Here is an 18,076-nt window from a genome sequence, read left to right as displayed (position 1 = left end):
TATAACTATAATCACATTTGTTAATAATTTATACATGTTAATCATATACTTATTAATATTAATTACATTGATATTAATTTTATAAGTATACTAAAATACTATAAAATATACTATAAAGTATAGTATTTATTTTATTATAAGGCAGAAACAAGATCCATTCTGGGGGCAATAAATATCAAGGATTATAGTTTTTTCATGTTATCCATCTGGTCAAGTTAAATTCAATTGGTTTATATTCGTTAGATCATAAATCCTTCTACTCATCCCCATAAGTCAGAGAACTAGGCTGTGAAGATAGCAAACAAGGCCTTCAACATTTCAACACAACCTACATTAGATAGGGGCTGTTCATATCTAGTTATCCAACATTTTTATTTCTGAAATAGGATTTTCACCAGAATCTAAGCAGATAATAATGCAGCCAAAGGGCAACTTAGTCAGACTAATTTGTCTGAAATGACATAAATGGTAAAGGTTGACGTAAGCAATAAAAAAATAATTAACAATGGAAATGAATGAAAGCTTATCAAAGAATTACTTCCCCCTAAAGCTCTGGACCTAGATAATTTTATAGATGAATTTTTTTCACATTTTCAAGGAAGAGATAATTTTCTTGCTATATAAACTGTTTCTGAGTAGAAAAAGTTCAGTAACCAAAGTAGTTTTTTAAAAGTAGCATAATATTGATATTAAAAACTAACAAGAACGATGAGAAAAATAGCAATCCTACTTATTAATATTAACTTAAAATTATAAATAAAATGATAATCAAAAAAATTTAATAGTATATTGAAAGAATAAACCATCATAATCAAGTTGGATTTATCACAGAAAGGCAAAGATGATTTAATATTAGAAAACTTAATAATGTGTCACAGCACTAGGTAAAATTTTAAAAGAAACCATATGATTATTTCAAAAATGCAAAAGAATATTCAAAATTCAACATCCACTCTTGACAATATTTCTTTAAAAAAACTAAGTAACTTTAACAGGAATATTTATCTCAAACTTACAACCAGTATCATCTTAACTGTGAAATAGCAGCATTTCCTCAAATGTGTTCTATAACTAGTTCCATAAGATTTTTCCAACAGAAGAGCTTCCACCATAAAACACATTTGCATATGTTGTTCATTTTTGGAGATTAATAAAGTATATTAACATTGTTTATAGTCTATAGGCCCTAAATTTTAAAAAATGGTATAGACAATAATAATCTGCTTAACTGTTTAACTTACTAGTTCTCAAACTTACTTGAACAGTCATTTCTTCACTTTCCATTATTTCACTCCTCAACCCACTTCACTGTGGTTTGTCACTTATCTTTCTACAGAAACTCAAGCAATAGTGACAAGTTGTCTCCTTGCCAAAGCCATTAGACTTTTCTTGATTTTTATTCTATTTATCCAATGGTATGCTGGTAAATGTTTAATAACAGCTCCCCTTCTAGGGAAAAATACTCTGATTTGTAGTGGTTGCCAATTTCTGAGGTGTAAATACTCCCACTATGGTTGATTTCAGGTTATCAATGTGTTGTCATGGAGAGCAGAGTGGGGAAGAGCTAGTACAGTAGCATACAACAGTAGACAGTATTTTCACGATACAGTTACAATCAATATGAACACCTCAAAAGTGTGTTTATTACCTTCGTTTTTAACATAACTTGTTTAACTGCATTATTAATTGCATTATTAATTTGTGCTTTTTTAATTCCTCTGTGGATAACAGTCAGCTCACAAAAATCTGAAAATTTCACAACTGACTTTCACAAGTTGGTATGAGCTGGCTTCAGCACACCTCTGTCTCTTCCTCTTTAGCATGTGACATTATGTCCATCATCTATTATTAAAAGTCTCCTCCCCTAGCTACTCAGAGACCAATTTCTCTGAATTCTTATCCTACCATAGGACTACTATTTTTGTCCCTTTTCTTGGTACCTCTTCTTTCTGAGCCCTTCTATTTTGTGTGCTCTGCAAGTTCCTTCTTGGCCTCTTTTACCCATAAACACACCTACTTACTTGTAGCTCCCAAATCTTGATGTCTAACCACAACTCTCCTCTCAAAAGTTCTAAATCTGTATTTCTAACTTTCTTTTGAACACCCCTACCTGAGTTTCTTCAGGAACCTCAAATTCAACATCATCCAAACTGACTTCTCCCTCTGAAGAATTAAAGAAGCACTATTCAACACATAATTGGATACTCTTCGTTCCCTGCAAGATTAAATGGAATTCTATCCTCTACTCACTCGTCTTTCAAAATACGTTAAAGATTCAATTCATAACCACAAGCAAACCTTCCTTTTTAAAACTTTTCCTCCCATATCCTTTTCTCCTTTCCCTCCAATTTTTTTCACACTCTACTCTCGGAAGTGTCTCCTTCTCCAAAAGCGCTCCCAACTAAACACTTTCTCCATTCCTAGCCTAGTAATTTCATAATCTCTCCCTCTTCCTCTCTTTCTCAGCATTTTATTATGTATATCAATTTAAATCTCCTCCAGTTTTTCATGACCAGTCCCTTTCCACTCATTCTCTAATACTTCACAAAAATCTTTGGCGGACAGAGGAAAGTGAAAGTATACGAATACTCCCAAATGACTAATTTTTATCGCATCTAACTAAATACATGGATCTGTCACTGTCCTCCCCTCCTCGAAATTGCTAATTGGTTCCATTAGAGGCCAGACTCAAGATGGACCGATTATAGCCTTCCCTCGATTTTTACAATGGTCATACAAAATTTGCTACTAAATTGACCTCTATATCCTGGGATGACAAAATAAAATGACATCAGATTGACAGGGATTTAAGAGAGAAAAAAATGGAAATAAAGAATCTCCTAACAGAAGTTGGTATTAAGTGATGGTAGAGTTACTGAATATGAGTTGAAGATTTGGTGTTCTAATTTACCTTGTCACAAGTAACAAAAATAAGTACTTTTGAGTTGCTCACCACTTACAAGACACATAAACTGATTTGCAGTGAACCAGAACAACTAAAAGTTTAGATCTAATCTGTGGTTATACCTGAATACGGTTATACTTCTGTAGATCTAATTGTTAAGTGTAGAAAGGTGATAGAGTATAGACACCTCATTCCTTGGCAAGTTAAATATTGGAAAATTAGGCTCTTATTAAAGAGGGCAAGACGGTACTGGGTTCAGGTTGCTTGGGTTAAATTCTAGTTTTATCACTTGGCAGCTTATTTTTATCTCTGTGCTTGTTTCTTCATCTGCAAAACAGATAATAGTATACATCTTCTATGATTGTTGGGAGAATAAAATGAAATAACATATGTAATGTGCTTAAAGTAGAGCCTGATACAGAATAAGTGCTCAATAAATATTAACTATTACTATCAATAGCTAAATTACTTTTTTAGTGCTTGAGAAAATTAAGGAAGAGTCCTTTGGAAGGGTGGTTAAATGACATTTTGGCTAAGAATTTAAACTGTGTAGTAGACTAAAGGAAAGAAAGCATTCTCTGAACATGAAATTGTATGGTTATATTTATAAATCCATCATCAATTAAGTTATCCTAATGATTAATGTTACTCTAAAAAGTTAGGAAAGATATTTAGGATTAGGAAGTAGAATGAGACTGTAGATTTGAAATGAAAGCAACAATTATTTGCTGAGCATCTGATATTTGTTAGCAGTGTTCTAGGCACTGGGGATAAAGAATTAACAAAATGGACAAATATTCCAGCTCTTCTGTAACTGCATATAAACAGATGTAATTAGATGCTAAAGGATCGTATGATATATCTGTCATTTGGGAAAAAAGGATAGAAATTAAGGTTGTTAAAGATAAATAGGAGTTATTTCAACAAGCCACTATGCTTTACCAGGATTCATGAGTTAAGGTCTATTTGTCCACTTTTCTCAATTTGAGGACTAGTGATTCAACAATTTTTTAAAAAATCAATCAAAATCCATTTATAAATTATAATCAATTTTATTTAGTCTCAGAAGGAGAAACATAAGCATTTTATTCATGTTAAATTCAGAATAAAAACATCCCTAATGTAAAGTATGGTGACTATAACTGATAACACTGTATTGTATAACTTAAATTTGCTTAGGGAGTAGAAATTAAATGTTCTTACCAAAACAAAAAACAAAAAAAGAAAGAAAAAAGAAGTATGTGAGGTGATAGATGTGTTACGTGTTAATTACCTAGATGTAGAGAATCCTTTCACAATGTATACATGTGTCAAATATCCATGATATACACTTCAAATATCTTATAATTTTGTGTCAATTATATCTTGACAAAAATAAATCACTACTTCTTCATTTGATTAGCAGATAAAAATATCTTTCATTTCCATATTATAGGTGGTAAAGGGAGAGAATTAAGTATTACAGCTAGAGCAAAATCAAGGGGTATAGGGAAGGAAGGAGGGAGGAAGAAAGGAAGGCCTAGAAATTCAGATTAGTCAGAGGTAAAAACTTTTGATATTTAAGTTCACGCATTCACTTTGGATATAAGCATCAGAATCATCTTGGTATTTTAAATATTGTGTAGAAATTAATAAGCCACCAAAATTATTTAGCCAAAAAATTTCACATTTGTAATTATACATACATGATACCTTCAGGAAACTATCGATGCTTTTCTTTAAACTCACATTTTCCTACTCCTATTCATACTATTTTTCCATTTGAAAGGCTTTGTCCACCATTACCCCACATTCAATGGAGAATATTCAATATCTACTGTGCATCTTATATACCAGGCATTGATCTAGGCGCAATTCAAAATTTTACACATATTCCAATGAAAAATATAAGCTGTTTTAATAATACATAATAAAAATGGGCTATTCAATAAAATATTCTACTAGAAGTGAAAAGAATTTTTCCTCTTCAGCTAATCTTTTTCTTCACCCGATACCATAAGCACTAAAATAATCCTTACGAAAATAATGTCCCTTATTTAATTCCTCCAAAATATAATGAGGGTTTCAATCCTACAGGAATCTGTCTTTCAGGTCCTCCAAATGCAATTAATCTGTGACAATTCTAGTTGCTAAATGTTAGTTAAGCTTACAATAACTAAGTCAAATATGGTGAATAATAAAAGCTATGTGAACTTTCACCGACATCAAAATGGAATCACAAAGACATTCCCAAAAAGGCTAGTCATGCCTGGTCTTGATCAACCACAACATTACATCACAAGAACAAGAACAAATGACTTAAAGATCAGCAGCGTGACTGTGATTTACGTAACTCACTTCTGCAGAAATTTGCATTACTTGTGAAAAATATCATGTGGAAGAGGAACTTACTACAAATATTAAAATTGGAAATAAATGTTGGCTGAGAAGGCATTAAACAGTACTTTCTTTAAAAAGAACTATGGAACTAACTGTATAGATATGTTTAAAATAGAATTTGCATTCAAATTTAGTGTAATTACAAGTATGGATGAAAATGGCCAGACACCTAGTATGCATTGGTGTTCCAATACAGTCAAGTGTGAAAGAAATATGTTAGCTATTAAGTTAACATTATAGAATGGAGAATCACAGCACCTTCGACTTGGAAGGGAACTTATAAATCACCTAGTTAGTTCCTCCTACCAAAGCAAGACTTCTTGACAGATGGTCAGACTCTGCATGAATATGTCTACTGACATAAAAATGAGTAAAGAAATGGCTGATGTCTACCCTATGTGACCCAGTCACTAAGTCTAGTCAACGTGTCCTTTAGGGCAATAGTGCTCTAACTCTGGTGCAAAGGAATTTTTCTTTTCTTCTTCTATCCATTGTGGATCCTTTTATAATGAAAAAATGCAAAACCATGCATTTGAACATCCCGAGAGTATAAAAGTTTTTAAATGCTTATCCTTAAATCTTTATGTACCTTGTGCTAAGTCAGTAACTAAGAGTTTGTGAGGAGCATCAGTCCATTGACCATACTTGGAGTATCACTCACTGCTTTAGAACGTGTCTCACATTTTTCCTTCCTCTTGGTTTCTACAGGCCCTCCTCATGTTATGTCCAGATTTTGAGATAGCCTCCTAACTGCTTTCCCTGCACAGATTAATCTTCTGACTAAATCATCTCACTCCTCAAGACCTGGAATCTCACCACTCCTTATAAGATAAAATCCACACTGCTTTGCCTGCATTCCAGACCCTTTCTCATCTTACCTAAAATCTACCTTTCTAAACATATTTCTCACTAACTCACATACATGTACTATCCACATCAAATAGGTTGATCTCTGCAAAGGTCCCCCGCAAATCCGTGCTTATTCTCTTGCCCAGGCTTTGTTTACTTACACTGGAAATTCTTTTCCTCTTCTCTTCTGCTATCTCAATTCCTGAACTTTTTTTTTTTGAAGTAAAATTCACAGAACATAAAATTAACTATTTTAAGTGCACAAGTCAGTGGCATTTAGTACATTTTTAAAGCTGTGCAACCATCACCTCTGTCTAATTCCAAAACATTTTAATCACCTCAAAGGGAAATCCTGTACCCATTAAGCAGTCACTCCTCTTCCCCCTTCCCCAGGCCCTGGCAACCACTAATTTGCTATCTTTATGGATTTGCCTATTCTGGATATTTCATATTAATGGAATGGTACTTTGATTCTCTTCTTTGTTTCTATTTCTGTATATTTTTTAGTTTTGTTTTTTTTTCATAAGGTTACTCTGGCAATTCCTGACTTCAAAGTCGAGTTCAATTCCTACCTTCTCTACAAGGTTTGTTCCGGCTACATCTCCGTGACACACTTATCTTGCCATTCTCTGAATATTTATAGCATTTGTTTTCTGCTTTACTTAGTTTGGTCCTTAATCATATACTGCTTTGAAATGTTGGTTACAACAATTAACTTTACCCCTTTTTGATTCATGTAGATTATAAACTCCGAGTTCTTAGAGCTTTGGGTGTCTTCCTTTGTTCCTAGAATCCACTTGAACATGTGTGCAATTCATTGTGTGTGACCATATATGAATGAACATTAAGTTAATGGAACTGAAGTATGGGTTGTCAATGAAAGCTTCACACCTGTTTCAGTTTTTCATCTCTCCTTCTATCATGCTGTCCTCCCTGCCCCTCTACTATAGTGTCTAGTAGGGTACTTCTTTGTCCTACCTAGTAGGAGATGAACAGATGTGGCTGCAGGAGGCTAAGGGCAGGGTGCCCAAGGGTTGAGAGAGTACAAATTCCCTGCATTGATCTTCCATTGATAGACTCCTACATCCACAGATGAAGGCGTACTAAGAAGAGTGGGTGTGCAGAGATATCGCAATGCCACATTAAAAAAAAAAAGTTAGTCTATTGCTTTGCTTTTATATGTAAATCAGTTTCTTTGGTATTTTGATTTCAAGTTGCTCATAAACCCACATCTACCTTGTAAAATGAGATTAACTGCTAAGTAATGATGATGATAATACTTGTGATTCATATATGAAATAGCTGAGCAATTATTTTATGTATTAGAAGCAAATAGGCCCAAACTTGACAGTATTTTAGCTAACACTTAACAAAAAGTTTGAAAGGGAACTAGTTTTATTCTATGCATGAGCAATAAATCTAACATTTGGTATTGTACACTACTGCGAACTTTTCTCTAGCAGTAGTACTAAACAGAATTTGTTACAGTTGTCATTGGAAGCCTCCAAACAAGAATGTAGAACAGTGCTCTGGCCCTCAGGCCACTTAAAACCTGTTCTTCTGACCAGAACAACTAAAAGATCCAACATAGAATGCTGAAGTCTATAATTAACATTTGTTTTCCTTTTTCATATCCCATTTTGCTGCTTTAGAATAGCAAAATGTCTTCTGGCATTAATTTCATATCATTATGTATCATAAAAAATGTTACATAAAATAGAAATTAACATTTTAAAGAGTAATTTAGAGAATTCCCTAAAAATGCAGGCAACCGTAGCACTGAGAATCTCAAACAAGTGATACTGATAAAGCAAAACTTGTCCTCAAAATCAAATCAAGTTTTAGGAGTATTTAAAAAGTACTTATACTACACTCAGTCCCCCATGTTATAGGCTGTGAATTAGGGAAGGTGTGCAATGCATATATATGCATATATATGTAAGAGGAATAAAAAATATAATACTTATTAACATTTTGTCTGGTACATAGAACTTGTACATAAAACTATAAGACATGATAGCAAATGTCATGTATAATATCCACATTAGATTACATTTCAGAATAGATCTACCTTCTGTTTTACTTTGGCTAAGATTAAAACTAGCTTGTGTTTTCTGAATTCAAAAGCTGGTGGCCAGGGTAAATATTTCACACACATGTTGTATGACAAAGAAAATCATCCTGACATTTAAAAACTGAATGTGCATAATAAAAACAAATTGTGTGTATGTATTGTGCTTTGTTAGGATCAAAGATGGTTCCAGCAGGCATAGTGGAATACACAGCATGAATCATGCGCATGGCCTAACGACACAACCATGCCAACATGCTGTGTTCAATCATTTAGTCATTTTCTCAACTTTTACTGAGTTCTGGTTATTTGCCTGCCTAGTGCTAGATGCTGCTTCATCTGTCCAGCATGGTGTAGTCTCAAAACTGAAAAGCACCTGTCTTTCCATCTATAAGGCCATGATTCCAGGTGGATGGATGTTGTTTCCCATATAAAGATATCTAGTGCTGAAAAGCAAGTGATCATTCAATAAATGTTTATGGAGTTTATGGAATTGAATAAACTGTGATGAAATTTGTAAAATTTGAAAGTTTTGGTTGCATCTGCATTGAGTTGCACTCCAATATTCCATATCACCCTATACATGAAAATAAATTCCATTTAACTTCATTTTAAATCCTTTAAAATTTATTTTCCTTTCATGTTCAGAATTTATTCTACACTTAGATATCAATAAGATATTTTCTATCAATTTAAAGACAGAACTGAAATTATAGTTGGACAATTTGATTGTGAATATAGAAGTTGGAAATAGCTATAAAATTAATTTGACCAAAGAAAGGTCATTTGAAATAGGATCTGGGTCTCCTTTTACTCAAATATTATATTCTAAATATGGAGATGTTCTTCATAGACTTTTAAAGGAAAGTAGCTAACTATATTTCCCAAAGAAAAAAGTTGTTTTGTTCTTTTTAAAAAATTTTAATGGGATAGTCCCAGTGAACTTTGTTTTACATTTTTGTTAGGTGTAAATAATGTTTTATAAATAAAGATATGAACTAAATTGACTTGGACAGTTCACCACTTAAAGAGATCTATTATGAGAGCATTATAACATAATCCTTCTCTAAAGTGCATGATCACCTTGTCATTTGGATTTTCCAGAATAGTAATACCTTATTAACAAATGATGCATGCTACCTCCTTTGTTAATAATTTTATTACAAAAAATAATGTAATAAATACATCATATATAATATATAATACATAATACACACGTGTGTGTGTGTGTGTGTGTGTGTGTGTGTGTGTGTGTGTGTGTGTGTAAACTAAAATAATATAATAAGAGATCTAGGAAAAATATCCAGGGACACAGGTTTTCCTCTAAGGCACACTTAACTCAAAGGTAGCCACCCAACTTCATGTTGGCCTAGCACTGCTATCTAGAAACAAGGCATGGGTCAAGACTGTGGCCTCCCCTTAGTCACCATCTCTCCCACTAACATTCTTGTTAATATAGGTAACAATGACCGTAAACTGCAGGAGGGATGAAATCTGTCTGTCTTATTCATTGCTTTATCCTCCTTCCTTAAAACAGCTCTAGGCACAAGGTAGGAGCTCAATAAATATTTGTTGAATAAGCAAATCTTCATTAAAAAGGCACTTCTCAGAATTGTTCCTTGAGGTACCATATTAGGTTTGTATAACCCATAAACAAATTCTAAGAGCTATAAACTGAATTTTGATAGCTGAGGTTTGACTTGAGCTATATTAAGCAATAAATCATCAGAAATGGGAGAAGCAGAAAGAAGAAATATTTAGTATCCCTGATATGAAATTTCTAAAACGTTTTAGAACTTTGTTTTTATTTAGATAAAATTATTCTAAAGTCAACAGGCTGATACAAGTTTCTTAAAGAAAATGACAGGAAAAATGTAACCTGTAATCTGGGTCAAAGTCAAACCACTTAAATTTCCCTCTGGAATTTCTAAAACAATGAAACAAAAGAAAGGAAAAATTAATTAATTTGAATTAATTTTTCTGTGTGTGTTATACATGTGTGTATGTGTGTATATATATTATACATAGATATATAGATATATCTTGTACAGTGTTCACTCAGAGGTCTGACTAGATTTTGGAAAACCTCTACTCATTTATTTTTTAAATTATTATCACAGGTTACATCAACGTCTCACAATGACCACCTGTAGTAGAAGTTTACCTTTACATGCTTCTGCATCAGCTCTTTATGATTACAAAATTTTAGAATTAAAAAAACTATTGACAGTCACTAGGAAGAGTATGTTTCCTAATATTATTAAACTGAAATTAAGGTTTACAAATCCATATCTTATAAGTCTGCTTAATGTGAATCCTCTAAGGGCGGAGCATTCTCAGTGATCTTATAAAATCCAGTCTTTGAAGTTGTACTCTTTGAACTTGCAGGCTCAGAATCCTAGCAACCATTCTAAGGTGAGAAGAACCAGTGACACTTGGACTAAGAAGTGAGCAAACTAGCTTCTCTTGACATAAGCGTATTGACAGGAACACTGAGTTTCTTTAAGTATAAAACGTCAAACCAATAGGGGTAATTTTACAGGATGATCCCCAGAGATTCTACTAATGGGGAGACTATGGCAAAGAACAGTAACTAAAGGGAGGGGTAAGGCTACTAAAATAATACAAACTAAGTGCACCAATGGGCTCCATGCTATCATCTTGGATGCAGTAATCATGTTGGGCAAGGGGTTCTAAAACAGTATACATCAGAATTCCCTCATAATTTCTGATTTAGTAGGTCTGGGGTGGGGCCTGAGAATTTGCATTACTACAGAGTTCCTGGATAATCCTGATGCTGCTGGTCCAAGGATCACACTTTGAGAACCACTGCCTTAGACTATTTCTGTGTTCTTATTAAAATATTTATTGAGTGCCTATATGTGCTTTATGCTGTGCTACATGTGGAGATAGAAAGAGGAATAAAATGCAGTCAATACTTGTTTCAAGAAACTGTACTACGCTAGTTCTAAAAGCCAACAAATTGGACCTTCTTGTAAACAAAGTTTAAAAATATATTATATTGCCTTTAAATAAAGCCAGGATGTTTCTAATCAGTTCCAAATGCTTTAGGAAAACGTGTAGTAATCCTACATTGGCAAATGCCTGGGTATATTCTTCATTCTTCTGGATTTCATTGGCATATGCAAATAATTTGTTAAAGCAACTTCTTCATTTATATATACACTATTCATGTATTTTCTCTTTCATAAACTCTACTATATAAAACAAGAATTTATATAAGTACTTTTCTATAAGCAATCAAAAACATGTTTATACAGGTAATTATCAACTGACAGAAAAGAAGAACATTTAGTCAGGTAACACTTTGGGATTCTGTGCTTTACATTAAGACTTCCGCAACACTGTGGAAAAAGTGAATGACAAGTAAGATATATGCTTAGTCATAGGCATGTGGGTGGCCCATATCTAACTGTTTAACACTACCTATCAGCTGAATCACAGAATTCGTGAACCTGCTTTTGAGGTGGCTACTCAAGCTTCTGTTTCTAACAGAGATGTGTTGGCTTGCCATACTATTTTTGGCAAAAAATAAAAGAAAAAAATAAAGCATGTATGAAATTTTATGATCTGTAGATCTGCTAAAGTATTAAGCATTATTATTACTTCTTTGGCGTATTTTCCCTGATGAGATTAAAAGAGTCCACTCATTTCGAATTATTATTAAGCTACTTTAAAAGTCTGGAAGAACTAACCAACTCATGAAGAGAATAGATAATCGGCGTAACACCGCAGAGAAAATAAACTACAGTGAGAGGAAATATTCAGATATTTGATTACATTAACCAACAACTAATTCGTAACCTTAATTTTGATAACATTTCTTAGGTAAACTGATGTTTGAGAATAACAACTTGTTTTCTTTGAAAGAAAAATGGTTCAGGGAAGAATTACAACATGCTGATTTTCAAGAGAAAAATAAAGGCAGGTATGGGAGACTAGATCCTTTCCTATCACTACCACTTGAAATGGCTATTTTCATATCTTGTTTCATGAAGGCTGGTTTATGGAGAAATTGGGGCATGAATCATTTTACTTTTATTTTTCCTTCTCCTTGTCCCTTCTTTCAAATTCCAAGTGTGTTTTTTATTCTTTGAAGGCCTCGTTTTCAAGTAGCAAGGGAACTAGGAACTGACCTCTGAAGTATTTGCTGATGGTGATTTAAACAATTAACCTTGCTAGAAATATTGGCATTATGAAAGTGAACTCCAAACTTGCAAATGAAAAAGACAGTTTTAGAGGTGGAATGACATCCAGTGGGGTAGGGTCAAGGTTAAGGGGTTCTTTCCAGGATTTCATCATTGCACTCTGGCAGTCTGATAGGTACGTTTCCTCACTGACTTGACTATAAAGAAAAATTTCTTCCTTAAACATACAGGATAAGAATAACCTTTTCCCATTCACTTTCCCAGAGGCAACTTATAGGGCTGGAGATAATAACAGTGCTAAGTGGCAACTTTAGAATTTAAAGCTTTTCTAAAATTCTATGATGTCACCAAAGAGCAGGGTACATTCTTAGAAACCAACCTTATATTTTAGGTCTATGCACAGGAACTATGAAACCTGCTGATTGTAAGAGCTGAGCATACAGAAATCTCTTACACTCCTACTCAGGGTATTCCCCTATTTTTCTACCTCCCTCATTATCTACCATCTCCTTATCTGTGGTAAACTGTGAAGGACTTCTCACCCCAGGTTTGTACTAATCTGAACTCTTCCCAGAAGGTTAGAAAATTAGTCTCAATAAGTCTTACCTATATAGTACAATTCTCCTAGAGGAATCCACAAATTGGTTATTAAAAAATAAAAAAACTCAGTTAAAACCAGCAATGAATTTATTTGCTAAAATCAATGCAGTGGAATAAAATGTTTCCAAAACAGATACTGAATTCAATTGAATTAAACCATTATATGATCTAGTTTAAATCCTGAGCACAAGGTTTTAAATCTTTATTTTAACCGATCATGCTGCATGAATTGATGACTTCACTTCTTTCCTTTATATCTGAGAAATTATAGTAGGAGATGGAAATTCATTGCACCCTATCCTCTGAAAAAATTTTAAGTTGAGAATGGCCTGGTCACTGGGAGAGCTGAAGGTACAGCAACGACTTTGAGAAAGTCCAAATAATATCATTAAGGGAGTGGAAGTTAATGCCACTCTCAACTCCCCCACCCCCAAAAGCAAAGCTACAGGAAAATGGAACATTTACCTACAGGCACTGGCTTAAGTCTTTCTTTGCTCCCTGCTTCCACTTCCGTTTAGTTATATTCCTACTTGGGCTTTGTAGCTCTATATTCCAGGAAAATAGTGGGGTTCGGGCCTGGAACCAAGTCCCTTACTTTCTTGTACAGGGGTCAATTCATAATAAAATGTATTATTTAACAACTCACAAGGAGAATTTAAAATGTATTATTTAGATGATGCATGGTTAATTACATGCTTTTCTAATTACTCCCTACTAGTAAATTGGTGGATTATTAGGAGACATATTCACTTTTCAAGTCACCAAAAGCCTACCTTTCGGTTACAGCTTGTTAGAAAGAGACCCAGTTTTTACAAGCGCAAGTCACTATTTAGTTTTTTAGGCTGTGATACTAAACTGTCTTTTGATCTGAAGGATCATAGACCTTATTATACAACAAACTTGCTCCTGGGTAACATACAATAAACATTCACAGAGTACACCATAAATATATATAAGTACAGAACTTTATCAAAAAACAAAAAAGTACTATCTGTGCCTTCTAGACACATTAGACATACAATACGGACAAAAGAGGATCCGCACTATATCTAGTCACAAACATATAATCAATAAAACAAACATAATTATTAGGCTGATTTCTATTCGAAGTCATCAGGGAATGATGACAATTTAAAATCATATAACAATGAAATATTTCCAGAAATAATTTATAAATTGATCAACACACAGCAAGCATTATCTTCAGTTCATTCTTAACAATAATCGCAAAATTAGTACTACGGTGAACTATTAACATTTGTAAAAGAGTTACTTAGCTATAATGCAGATAACTATGAAGGTTCTCTTTAAAATATATGCTCAATTAAATTCAGGGCCAAGGTCATATCATTTAAGATACACAGGTTTGTTGATAAATGTCTTAAAATCATGCCCCCCAAAAAGCACAAAACAATAACTACAATATTTTTCCCATTTCACAGATAAGGAAATGGAGAGTTAGAAAGGATAAGTCACTTGCCCCGCTATAATAATTGAAACTGTTAAAAATGTAAACACTTACGTTCTCAATTAAATAACCAGTATTAAAGTATTAGTGCACACTGATTGTTGAAGAAAAATTTTGAGATTACATAAACCCATTTTTAAATAAAAAAATAATTTAAGTATATAATATTATTGGCGATAGTCGTCTTAATATCTACAAAAGTCTTCCCAAGATATGGTGTATTGTATTTGAGTCGATTTCCTTCCAAGAACCTACTAAAGTATATTAGGTAAATAAAACATAAAACAGAATATTTTTATTAATCTTAAACCATATGCCATATAACTCTCCCAAATCTACTTCTGTATTGTGATAGAAAACAAACATTAAATAAGAAACCCCCAGGAGGATTACAAATAATCTTCCACTAAAATTTATCTAGAATGCTATGAAACTAACTGAAGTATGATAAGTTGGGGCTATCTATGCTTGCAAGATGGTTATTCACAGATCTTATTGTACTTTTGTGGAGTCAAATTCCTCAGTTTTAAAGGACTTTTGTAAGCATTTTAAATCGCTGCTCTTTTCGTTGTTTTTCAACCTTAAGAGGGAGAAATGAACAGCTCAAAAGGTCAACCAGAAAAGCAAGTTAGAAATTCAGTTTTACAATTTTTAAGGCGGAGGGCATATGTTTACGCTTATAGACTGGTAACTTAAATCAAGTTTTCTTGATTAGTGATTTAAAAAAATCCTCTACAACTAATATTTATTTAGTAGAATTCTGAGACCAAAAATTTGTTCCAGTACATTTGCCACACCTTATGACATATATTTCCAAGTTTAAGCGACAATGAATTCAGCAGAAGAACACTCATAAATTAGAATGACTGACATTTTCTGTTCTATCTATTGGGCATATGCAGATCCTATGAAAGAAACAAAAGTATGTGCAAGCATATACAAAACATTTGTGAAGTATTATTTTAACATTTTTTCCCCTACCTCACGAAAGTCTCCTGTTATTAACAACGATTTCACAATTTGAAAACTAAATGAAATGTATCATTAATACTTGTATCGGTTTTCATAGCAGTGCCTTTCACACCACTTTCACATGCATAATTATCTTGATAATTAAGTTAGTGGCAAACATTCTTATTTTCAGAGAATTACAGAAGAGAGAAAAATAAGTATTTGCTTTTAGTCATATTACTTATTAATTAAAAGCAATTAGCTGTGATCAGTAATGCATTTCTAATGCATATTTCTAAAGTTACATTTTTATTCTGTATAAATTTTAATCTATAGGGATAATATAATTTTAACATCACAGAAATTTTGAAAATATTGATTTTTAAAAATTATCATTTACCATTTCAATGAAATTCTGAAATATACAAAGAAATGAACATTAACTAGTCTCTTCAAAGAAAATTGTATTTAATTATTAAAAATATCAATCGCAGTTTTAACTTAGAAATTATATTCTTTTAAATTTAAAAGAATGAAAAAACTGACCAAAAAACTTAGCCGAGAATTCTCCAAACCTTTATACTTCGCTGATGCCATGCTTTTACAGTAGTTATCGTAAAAGCTAGAAACAAACTTAAATATGAAAGTCTTGATTTAAAAATTAAATCAACATTTTTTCCTACTAGTGAGTTGCAAAGGATTGAGTAGTCAATCACGAATTGACTCGCAGATCTTTAAAGATATAATTATCAAAAATGGAATATCAGATATTATCTAACTTAAACAGAGAATAAAAATTATGTGAAGTACACAGTAAGACAAAAATGGATGGTTTTGTGACAAACTTCACTTTTTGGCTAACAAGATTAGTTTTAAAATTTTGTATATTAAAGAACACTACGGAAGGGCTAACCTTTAGAGTGAATCTGACTGAAACATACAACACAAAAATTGTTCTAAAACTTGAACAGGATCTTTTGAAATATCACTTCACATGCTAACTGGGAGTATCTATGAGTATTTTCTATAAAACTTTCATAGGAGAGAAAGGTATTTCTTTAAGAGAGAAGCCACAGTGAGTGTCTATATCAGTCTCTGTACAAGAGGGTTTTCTAGATAATTTAGCACCATCACGTTGATTCTGCTTTTAGTTAGCAATTGATCACTTCAATATAGACAGGAACACTGCCACAGAATACATGAGATCTGTCGAATATCTGCCCAGGTCCTTGTAAAGGTAAGCTAGTCATTGTTCTCTCAATAACTCGTTACAATTTGTTTCATAAATGATAAAAACACTTGACATTAAAATAATGTACTCCAAAATCGGGTTTCTCCAGCAATAGGTTTCACACAACTCAGTTCATCATCTTGCCTGTTTTTGTCTCCAGATGATAATTTACACAAATTAATTGTACATTTTGTCTCCAAGCTTGAAAGGAAAAGAAGAAAAACTTCAGCTTCTTAACACACTACTAGTTTTTGACTTTATTCACCTAAAATAATTGACACTATTTTTCCAACCATTAAACTCAAGTGAATTAGATTCTCACCGTAAAGCAAGAGCACATCAAAATAATTACGATATAATACGGTCACCATCATCGTCATCTTGCAAATTTTGGACACATCACCAACACATTTCAACAGAATGCAATCACAGTGAGCCGACTCACCTAAGCACTGGGAGTTAACAAGAATTTAGAAATGCAGCCTTCTGATTCACCAGCAGAGGTAAAGGCCCCTTCTTTACCTAACTGACCTTATATAAAAGCAGCAGATAGGTTACTCCCAGTTTCTGCCTCCTTAACCTTAGGCTCCTCCCCAAATACCAAGGCATAAAGTACCAAGACTACACACCCACCTTGCACTCCCTGCACTGAGGGACCATGATTTCTCTACTCACTTCGATTAGGCTACAAAGAGCAGGAGTAAAGCTTGTGGGCAAGAATGGGGGCCCGCAACACGCTAACGCTCTCTTTACAAACACCGAGTGGGAGGGGGCCGCCCTCTCCGTTCCCGACGACTCTCGCCCCCAGCCCCCACTCGGCTCAGGGCCAGCAGAATGCTTAAGGGCACTGGGGCTGGATGACCCCAAGGGCGCCCCTAGATTAAACTGTCACCACGACCCCACCAAGATTGCCGCCTAGGTTCTGCAGACTGAGCAGAATTCCACGGCCGCCAGACGGCCACGCACACGGTCCCGCGCTTCTGCCCCCACAGTTCCCCGCGAGTCGCTCCGGGACGCCTGCGCACCTCGCCGTGGTGCTCGGAGGTCCCGGATTCTCTCGGACCCCCACTCAGGGCAGCACTGGACGCACGGGCGCCCGGGGCGGGACCGCCGCGCTCCGGCGCGCCTCGCGTGCAGCCCTTGCCCTCCGCCGCCGGGTTTGCTCGCGCTCCGCCGGGACTTCTACCGGCGCGACCCTCAGCCCCGGACCTGTCAGCGCCCGTCCCGGCGGACAGTGCCCTCTGCCCACCACCCTTCAGCCAGAGACCCCTTTACCAGCGACCCCTCAATCAGCCCCAGTCCCCTCTGACCAAGCCCTCAGCCCGGGTCCCCTGAGCCCTGACCGTCGTCGGTCCTGGGTGCCTTAGCGCGCCCCCTCCCTCCACGTCCCTCGCCCTGCATACCCCACCCCGCGGCCCCGTGGCCCGGAGCGCTGCCGGGCACCCCGGCTCTG

The 18,076-nt window shown here is 34.7% G+C and overlaps 1 protein-coding gene across 1 annotated transcript in view; it reads right to left on the bottom strand.

Annotated features, from left to right (window-relative positions):
* PPARG (peroxisome proliferator activated receptor gamma) overlaps positions 1-17,285 on the bottom strand; it is a 121,582-nt gene extending 104,297 nt beyond the window's left edge. The window contains exon 1 of the mRNA XM_006917631.3: positions 17,069-17,285. The gene's annotated coding sequence lies outside the window, so the exon portion shown is untranslated. The remainder of the gene's footprint in view (positions 1-17,068) is intronic.
* Between the last annotated feature and the right edge of the window lie 791 nt (positions 17,286-18,076).

This window comes from Pteropus alecto, unplaced genomic scaffold (genome assembly GCF_000325575.1).
Source record: "Pteropus alecto unplaced genomic scaffold, ASM32557v1 scaffold75, whole genome shotgun sequence".
NCBI classification, from domain to species: Eukaryota; Metazoa; Chordata; class Mammalia; order Chiroptera; family Pteropodidae; genus Pteropus; species Pteropus alecto.
The sequence above is the reverse complement of the archived record's forward strand: the minus strand, read 5'-3'. Positions and strand labels throughout refer to the sequence as shown.